General features: G+C 34.5%; 1 long non-coding RNA gene across 1 annotated transcript; it reads left to right on the top strand.

The window, feature by feature from the left end:
- The first annotated feature begins 1,644 nt into the window (after positions 1 to 1,644).
- On the top strand, positions 1,645 to 6,555 carry LOC129924418 (uncharacterized). The gene is made up of 2 exons (XR_008776363.1): positions 1,645 to 2,113; positions 4,786 to 6,555. It is a non-coding gene; the product is annotated as an uncharacterized LOC129924418 (long non-coding RNA).
- The last annotated feature ends 3,696 nt before the right edge of the window (positions 6,556 to 10,251 follow it).

The following is a 10,251-nucleotide window of genomic DNA, read 5'->3' as shown; positions in this document are numbered from 1 at the left end:
GCTTGTTATCAAAGCTTTGTATTTTATTATTGGTATTTCCCAAATCAACTTAATAAGGAAATTATAAGGCTTGTCTCTGAAAATCAAGATATCTCTTAAACTGTCGCTTCTATTCAAGTGAGATTTAGTACACAGGTTCCTTTTACCTCCTAGATGCTTACTAAGAACGGGTTTCGATAGAATCAAAACGTTGGGACCACAATTTGCGAAAAACCACAGGCTTGCTATCAAAGCTTTGTATTTTATTATTGGTATTTCCCAAATCAACTATAAATAAATATTAGGAGAATATAAGACTTGTCTTTGAAAATCAAGATATCTCTTAAACTGTCGCTTCTATTTATTTGAAATTTCGTACACAGGTTTCTTTTACCTCCTAGATGCTTACTAAGAACGGGTTTCGATAGAATAAAAACGTTGGGACCACAATTTGCGAAAAACCACAGGCTTGCTATCAAAGCTTTGTATTTTATTATTGGTATTTCCAAAACAACTTAATAAGGAAATTATAAGGCTTGTCTCCGAAAATCAAGATATCTCTTAAACTGTCGCTTCTATTCAAGTGAAATTTAGTACACAGGTTTCTTTTACTTCCTAGATGCTTACTAAGAACGGGTTTCGATAGAATAAAAACGTTGGGACCACAATTTGCGAAAAACCACAGGCTTGCTATCAAAGATTTGTATTTTATTATTGGTATTTCCCAAATCAACTATAAATAAATATTAGGAGATTATAAGACTTGTCTTTGAAAATCAAGATATCTCTTAAACTGTCGCTTCTATTTACGTGAAATTTCGTACACAGGTTTCTTTTAACTCCTAGATGCTTACTAAGAACGGGTTTCGAAAGAATCAAAACGTTAGGACCACCATTTGCGAAAAACCGTAGGCTTGCTATGAAAGCTATGTATTTTATTTTTGATATTTCCCAATCAACTTAATAAGGAAATTATAAAGCTTGTCTTCAAAAACCAAGAAATCTCTTACATTGTCGCACCTATTAAAAAGAAATTTCTTGCACAGGTTCTTTTTACCTCCTAGATGCTTAGTAAGAACAGTTGTTGACAGATTCGAAATCTTGGAACAACCTATAGTGATAATCTGCAGGCTTGCTTTAAAGCTTTTGTATTTTATTTTTGGTATTTCCCGAATGATCTTAATTAAGGACTTAATAAGGCTTGTCTTCGAATCAAGAAATTTCTTAAATTAATTGTTGTTTGTAATCCATTTTTTTTTTTTGTGATTGCTTTTTCGGAATCGACATTTTTGTAATGACTGTTATGTTGGTTTTTTTTTTTTTTGTTTTTTTTTGTGGTTATTTAGAATCAACTTCTACTCTTTTGGGGGTGGCTGATTGAATAGACTTGTGCATTTTTCATATATGAACATTATTCGTAGTTTCTGTTTTGAATCGACCTGTTTGTTATTTGTAGTGGCTATTTGAAATCGGCTTGTGCTTTTTTTTTGGGAGATGGATCTTTAAAATCGGACTTCTGCGTATTTAAGGGGGATGCACAGTGAGAAAACATCGATCTAGGTCAAAAATATCGATATTTTAAAATTAATTGATTTTAATAGTTTAAAATGTCTAGAAAACGAATTCCCTATCAGAATACTAAAAAAACTGCGCTTTAGACATCAATTTTGTATTTTAAAAGTAGATGTATAAGCAAAATTTTGATGTTTTGGTTAAAAATCAACATTTTGTAAGCTAAAGTTGATAAGCTAATGTACGCTCTTATCCCTAACAGATGGTATCGATACAAAGGTCTACTTTTCTAGTTCCGATTATGTGCATGGTTTCTCATTCTATAAATATAAACTTTCAAAATACGTCACTACCTCTTTTTTTTCCCTATATCCTCATATACACACTCACTAAGCCATATTTACGCATGCGCACTATCAAAGCTACATTGGTAACTATGACAACAAAATTTACACGCATGCGCACATGACGTGAACCGGTCCTTCTTCTGTAAACATTTGAAAGCCTCGATTCATTATTCAAACTCAGAAATGCCAACAAAAGGTTATATGTTTGGAAAGAAAAAACGTTACTGTAAGCCCAGAGGAAGACATGCTTCAAAGACAAATGCATAATTACAAAGGTAAGTCTAAATCTAGAGTTTTTTATTTACTAGACCAGCGTGTGCTTACACATATTGACATAAAATAATGAGATAATCATTTAATAATCACTTTGCTTCATCAATCTTTGAATTCGACAAACGCAACGTGTTTATCATATCAATGAATCACATCTATATATAGATCTAGACATTAAATAAATATCATGAAAGTGATTGCAAACATAGAGATCTATCCTTTTTTAGATCTAGTATAGATTAGGGACATAGATCACATTAGAAGAATGACTAGATATTCTAGATTGTCACTAGATCTAAACATCTAGATCTAGATCTAGAATCTAGATTCTAATTTATTATCATGTAGTTGTAGGACTTCAACTTGGTCTTTTTTTTTTTAAGATCTAATACATATATCAAGGTTCGTACGCGGTCTGGAAAAAGTCTGGAATTTCAAAATTCAGATTTCAGTCTTAAAAAAGTCTGGAAAATTGCTACTTTTCGATGCAATTTTGTTAAATGTCTGGAATTTGAAAAAAAAATAATCCGATGTCATTCAGCCCTCAGGCGCCGTAACCGGTAAAACGCTAGGCTGCTAGATCTAGTTGGGCATAGAGGCTTCCATTAATAGGCCTACTAGATCTATCTATTGTGAAAGCATGCGCAATCCACGGCATGTCGGTGAAATGCCAGCCAATTTCTAGACGGTGTACTGTAGACTTAAATCAGATTTAGTAATAGATCTAGTCCTAGACTAGTAACTAGTTTATTATGACTGCTGTTATCTTATCTTATATAATACAGACGTTACTTCAAAAAAGATGATGATTAGAAGATGTTATTCTATATTATCTTGATGGTTGATCAAATTTCAGTTAGGCTACCAAAGGTCGGGAAGTTTTTGGCCTAGATTTATTTATGCATGGGCGAAACCCCCCCCCCCCCCCTTTTTTTAAATAAAGAAAACAAATATATCTCGTCAATGACGTCAATATAGAATATATAGAGAGAGTCTAGATCTAGATCTTGAGTCTAAACCAAAAATATTTGGCAACAAGAATGACTTACTAGATCTAGGTCTACTACTAGATTTAAAAGTCTCGATCTATTCGCGACTTAGATAGTTTACTAGATCTAGAATCTAGGTCTACTACTAGATTTAGTCTCGATCTATGACTATGCGCGACTTTTATTACTAGATCTATATCTGTTCTAGGTCTACTAGATCTACTAAATTCTACTAGACTAGATTACTAGATTTAGTCTTGATCTATGCGCCACTTCTTAATAGATCAAGGTTTTCTACTAGCCTAATGTTAGCCTCGATCTATGTGTGATTTCCCCCCCCCCCCCCCCCCACATTAAATAAAGAAAACAAATTATATTATAATATATCTAGTCAACATAGAATATGCCTATAAGATCGGTAAAACTTCCCATCGAAGGCCCCTAGTTTTTTAGGTTAATTATTTGGCAGCTGTCTATGCGCACTTGAGTCTAAACTAAAAGACTAGGCCTTTAGAATGACTTCCATTACTAGGTCTAGAATTAGATTTAGTCTTCATCTATGCGCAAATTAGATTACTAGATCTAGGTCTACTACTAGATTTAGTACCTAATTTAGTCTCGATCTATGCGCGATCCCCCCCCCCCCCCCTTCCCCATTTAAATAAAGAAAACAAGTTATATTTTATCTAGTCAACATAGAATATAGATCTAGATCTTAGTCTAAGATAAAAGACTAGAGCACAAGAATGACTTAGATTACTAGGTCTGCAACTAGATTTAGTCTCGATCTATGCACGATTACCCCCCCCCCTTTTTTTTTTCCCCAAATCTATTCAATGTAGAATATAGATCTTGAGTCTAAACTCAAAAACTAAAAAGACTTAGAATACTAGATCTACTACTAGATTTAGTCTTGATCTAAGTCTAGATTTAGATCTAGCATACTTAGCATATAGATCTATAATTATAATCTAGTATGGTTATGATATAGATTTAGATCTAGATATCAATATTATCAATTTTTACCCTGTTAAAAAAAACAAGTCAGTATTCACATAGGCATAGGCATATTGTGAATTAGACATAAGTAAGCCACTACTACAAATTAAATTTCAAGTTCAATACAGTTAATCTATCTCTAGATCTTTATTTAAAATTATCTCCTCCAATAGAATTATAGGCCTACTAGAGGTAGGCCCTCTAACCTAGGCTAGTCTAAATAAGTCTTTACTTTTTAACTAGTGTCTAATGTTTAAGCCACTAAATATCTATATAAAAATTATAAAACTATTGGACTAGTTATGAGATTAAGAATAAGATTTTACAACTAAGTTATTGGCAGGGTTTGAACCCAAGATCACGAATACAGCAGTCCAGAGCACATATGGCATGCTCAGGTAGCCATCCTTTTTACTGTTAGTAAGTCTGGAAAACATAAGATAAATGTCTGGAAAATGTATGGAATTCATTTTCACAAAAGTTGTATGAACCATGATATATAGATCTACATGTAACATGTCTCTTTACATTTTGTACTTTTGATGATTAATACAATATATGATTCCTAAAATGCATTATAAAATTTAAAATAATCTTCATGTTGTACATAAATAGATGTGACGTGTACTTTCATACTATTGAATTTTTTTTTAAAGAACCTCTAATTTTTTTTTATTTGTTTGCAGCTCTGTTTTGGATACAGCTGGATCTGAAGCAGCAACAACGCAGCCTGCAAGTGCAGCTGAACGAAAAATAATTCTAACTGCAATTACTAACGCTGATAACACCAATAAGAGGCTGCCTGAAGATTTCATATACGTCATGATGAATTCAATGGAATTGACCACAATGGTCTCCTTGTTGTGCTGTCCACATTGCTTCGACAAAAAATTAACCATGTGCATCACACAATCAAAAGGCATGGCTCATTTGATTAAAATCAAATGCCTAAATTGTGAAATATATTTGTGGCCTGACTTGACCTCAAAAAAAAGTAATAATGTTCATCTGGATATTAATGTCCGCGCTGTCGCTGCATTAAAAGAATCTGGAATCTCGCATTCTAAATTTGATAGGTTTTGTGGACTTATGAGTATGCCCTGCATGCACAGAAATACTTATAACAATCTAGCTAACATAGTCAACACTGCTATAATTGAAGCTGGTGAAGAATGTATGATTAGGGCATCTGCTGTTGTGCATGGAAGAAACATTTCACAACCTCTGACTACAGATGATAGAATAAGTTCAACAGGCTGTCCTGTTATTACAGTTTCTTTCGATGGGACTTGGCATAAAAGGGGCCACTCATCTCAATCAGGAATTGGCACAGTTATTGATTTTGATACTGGACTCGTCATCGTCACCGAAGTCCTATCAAATTATTGCTGTGTTTGTGATTCAAACTCTGCAGAACTAAATTTTGATGCCTCTAAGCATATGTGTCAAAAAAACTTCAGTGGCTCAGCAAATGCAATGGAGGCCGCAGCAGCATCCAAAATTTGTTCTCACTCTGTGGCATCAGAAAACTTGTTTATGGCATGATGCTGTGTGATGGCGATAGTAAATCACATTCATCTGCCATTACCAACTCAGGATATGATGTAGAAATCTTAAAAGAGGACTGTATTAACCACATCTCAAAAAGAATGTTTAATGCTTTGAACAATTTAAAAATGTCTAACAAAAAAGAACTAAATTATAGGCTTACAAAGCCAAAAATTGAAAAAATTACAAATAACTATTCCAAAGTTCTGCGCCAAAATGCTCCTGACATTCAAAAAAATGAAGCTGGCTGTTATGGGCTCATTTTTTCATATGATGAGCTCAGACCTAGATCATAACCACAGGTTGTGTCCTGATGGCACTACATCTTGGTGTCACACTTTAAGAGATCAGAGGCACTAAAACAGCCATACAAAAAACATAATCAGACCATCACATCAGAAATAGGAAAACTGTTATTTCCTATAACAGACACAGATCTGTTAAAAACATGTTCAAGAATGGGAACACAAAAGGCCAATGAATCTTTTCATTCCCTCATTTGGCAAAGATGCCCCAAAACAGAATTCGCAACATTAAAAACTAAGGACGGCGACATACCTTGCTGTTTTAGCCTTCAATAATGGCATTAAATCAGTTTTTGACATATTAGGCGTTCCCTGGACACTAAAGAACATTTCTTCTAGTGAGAAAAAGCAAAATGTCAAACTACAGCTTGTTGTTAGAAAAAGAAGATCAATCACATTAGTGTCCAGGAGAAAAAAATTGAAAAAGCAAAGAATTGAGCATGAGCACCGGGCAGAGGTTCTAGAAGGTCCAATCTATCAATCAGGCCATTTTAATGAATAGTTTTTTTTTATTATCTATTATGTTATATTATGTAAATATTCCCTTTTTTTTTCATTTTTATGGTTGCAATAAATATTTTATATCATTTTAAAAACTTTAAATGCGTTTTTCTCAAAATGTATTTTTAGGTGCATGTTGTCCACAAGAATCTCAAAATCTTTAGTTCTGTATAATTTAGACTAATAATTTTTCACATGTAGTTTATTGATAGTATATCATAGGTAATAGGCTGCAAAAATTTTCAATATGTTTAATTTTCATAAAAAAAGAAAAATAATGATGTGACCGCAGGTGAAAAATGTGGTCGAAAAAAAAATAAAAATTTTAAAAATTCATTTTGAGGTTATTATGCGACAAAATGTATTTAACCCATATACATTTTTTTTTAGTATACACTTCTTTCACTACATCTTTAATTAGGTGATTTAATGGCTGAAGGTTACAACACATGACTTTTGAACCTGGTAAAGACAAGGGCTTTGAGATTCAGAATATTTATGATACCTCTAAGTCCACCAAACTCTAATGGGTACTAAAAATTAGAGTGTGGTATCAGCCAGGATAACCAACTACTTAGTAGGCTAAAGTTTATATTATTGATTAACATGCATGGCTAGATTCAGTGGTGTCACTAGGGTCGGTGTCACCCAAGGAAAACGAAATCTCTCCCTAAAAACAACTATTGTGGGTTTTTTTTGTTTCTTAAAATTGAACAATAAAACTGTAAGCTAAATTATTGATTTGTTACACCCGAATTTAGGCAGTGTTATCACGGATTGGAAAGCAGGAGCCATCTTTCAAAAAGCACGGCCAATTTGAACAAACAAATCAATTAGCTTGGAGATGAAATCCACCTACTCAAAACAATCATTGTCCCAACGCCACCTTGAAAAAAGACTGAGCAGTGACGGCTGAGAAGGATCATTTGAATAACATACCGAGATAATGCTACCAATAGAGAAATATTTTCCAGCACAGGCATTCGCCGTCTACGGAAAGAGGCGACTGAACGTCGATTGACATTTGTGAGATACATCATTAGTGTCAATGTGTAATGCTGAGTTCTTGCTTCCTGAAGTACTCTAGACACGTGACAAGACGAATATTATAAACTAACTGAAGCTCGTTTCAGCAGACAAACATGAAGTTTATTTTACTACAATAATAATGCACTGCACTCCTTGTTAGTGCTACAAGTCAAGAAATAATAAACAATCCTATCCGCATAGCAGCGGTATCAAATGTATCAATCACGTCCGCATCTCAGCGGGTAACAATAAGAACAATTACTACTAGTGACACTGGAGCTTCAACTATAGATATCCATTGAAATACGAATAATACCTTAATATTCAATAAGCACGTAATGAAATCAACTCTCAAATATTATTAATCAACAATCATTAGTCCATCGACTTTCATCCTATATACATATATATACACCAGTCCAGGAAGCAACGTCCAACCTTCCTGGACCGGGAGCAAAACCTTACTGACTTGACTTGACTGAACTCAAAGTCAACTTTATTCCTTCTACTTCCTGTTTTCTACATCAGGAATTCCACGTGTCTTTTAAACTCTTAACATGACGTGAACTTTAGATCATGCAATGTCAACTAAGACTGTGACAATTAGACAAGACGAAACATGTTTACTTAAGTCATCCTTAACACGAAAGCCGAAAAGAGGAGCGCAAAAACATGCCGTCAACGTTTAATCATGGTGTCACACCGATTCAAGAGGAAAGTGTAACGGACTTAGGTTAGTTCTTTGAGGGGCTATTTAAATGCCCCAATTGTATATTGTCAAGAGAGGGGTGTGTAAAAAGTGAAATTGTGTGTGTGTGTTTGTTTATTTTATTAGTTGAGTTGTATATTGTTTTTAGCACGGGGTTTTTCAAGGGAGGGGGGAAGGGACAATAAGGTTTCCTGTGGTCCGTCTAGTCAGAAAGCTGACCTTGTCTGAGTAGGGTGTTGGTGATTGTTTTTCGGTTATTATGCCTAGAGTAAGGAGATGTTATATTATTATTCTTGCTATGTGTGCGTACTGAATATTTGGGGTAATGCTATGATGTGTCATGATACCCTTATGTAATATATTATATTATATTTTATATTGTTTGCAGTAAATAAATACTAATTTTCTACTCCTTCGTTGAGTGTACTTTATAATACTTGTACGCTTGTAGAGAACTACAGTTTGGGCATAAATTAGCTCTCAAAGAACTAACCTAAGTCCGTTACAGAAAGTAGCTGTGGAGAAAACTTGCAGCCCTATGTGTCGAATAGCGCGCGAGCGCTTATGTCAATGTGTTTCTCAACATTTTGCATTAATAAAATGTTACTTTCGCCACTCAACTGATCAGATAATTTGTTAAGGGGGAGCGCCTTAATCTCACTCAGAGTTGTCTGGGGGGATCCCCGGGTGCCAAACGTTTTTCTACATTTCTGAGCTTCATAATCTTCTTTGCCGTGGCGTGTACAACGTAATATTTTTCTCATAATAGGAAAATTACTAGTCAAATCAAACTGAATTCAGAAAGTTTAGTACATGCTGATTCTAAAATGTGAGAAACATTCGAGGTAGAAATTTATATTTTTAAAAGTTGTTTTTTTGGGAAAGTGCATTTTCTCGACTTGGGTGTCACCCCCTGATGGGTGCCACCCGGTGCGGCTTTGCACCCCACGCCTCTCCCCATAGTGACGCCACTGACTAGATTTAAACATGAAATGCGTAGGACGTATTTATCTTCTCTTTTGAAGTTATGTCTGTAATCTATATATATTTAAGCTTTAAATGCATGTGAAAATATTAGAGTTAGTAAGGAAGATAATGTGAAGTAGATTGTAAACTAAAAGAAAATGTTTTTGTAAAATAAAATATTGTATTGTCTTCATCACCTCATATCTGAACACAATATCATAATAAAGAATAAACAAGATGTGCTTTAATAGGTTTGTTAATTGACCTCAAAACAAATTTAAATAATAAACAGGTGTAGATTCGACTGATGAGATATCGGTGGACTAATTTAATTGGCTGTCAAGTAAAAAGTTGATTAATTACAGTTATGATTGGCTTATTCTACGACTTTAAATTATTAGGCTACCAACGCAGTTTGCACAGCACTCAGAGAAAATTATTATAGTTCGCCAACAGCTATAGAGCACAACGACCGACCGCTTAAAAATCCCGAAATTAAAAAATCCCAGTCTTCACCAAGACTCGAACCCAGGACCCCAGGTTTTGAAGTCAAGCACTTAACTACTCAACCATAGCGCCACCGGATATGTTACTTACGTGTAATTATTTCATTGATTGCTTACTAGTCCATCTGACAGACACATCATACACACCCAGTTTTACATAAAGTAACTAATCTTTTACAGACCAGTGTAACAAACCGTGTTAGTTATGATAATGGTAGGGCTAAATTCATAGTTGCACGAGGTCCAGGTGAATGTGTGTAAGGACAGATGAGAGAGCGAGTTGGTGACTGGGGCACAAATGAGAGAGAGTGCATATACTTTCAGAGGTTAGTTTAGACTATAGTTTGGGTTAGAGTAAGTCGAGAGCTTATTAGTAGGAAAGTCTTATCGTAGATTGTCTTTGTTGGTGAGCGTTGTATTTTCTTTTGCGTTTATCTGCGTACGGGACGTACTACTTAATACGTAGAATAGTTAATAAAGTGTTTCATTAACTATAAAGTTCTGAGATGTGTCTATTTAAAGAGTAGCCTATGTTCATAGGGCCGGATTTAGGACAGGACATGGTGGAGCTACTGCCCCAGTGAATCC

Source organism: Biomphalaria glabrata, chromosome 2 (assembly GCF_947242115.1).
Source record: "Biomphalaria glabrata chromosome 2, xgBioGlab47.1, whole genome shotgun sequence".
NCBI lineage: Eukaryota > Metazoa > Mollusca > Gastropoda > Planorbidae > Biomphalaria > Biomphalaria glabrata.
The sequence above is the reverse complement of the archived record's forward strand: the minus strand, read 5'-3'. Positions and strand labels throughout refer to the sequence as shown.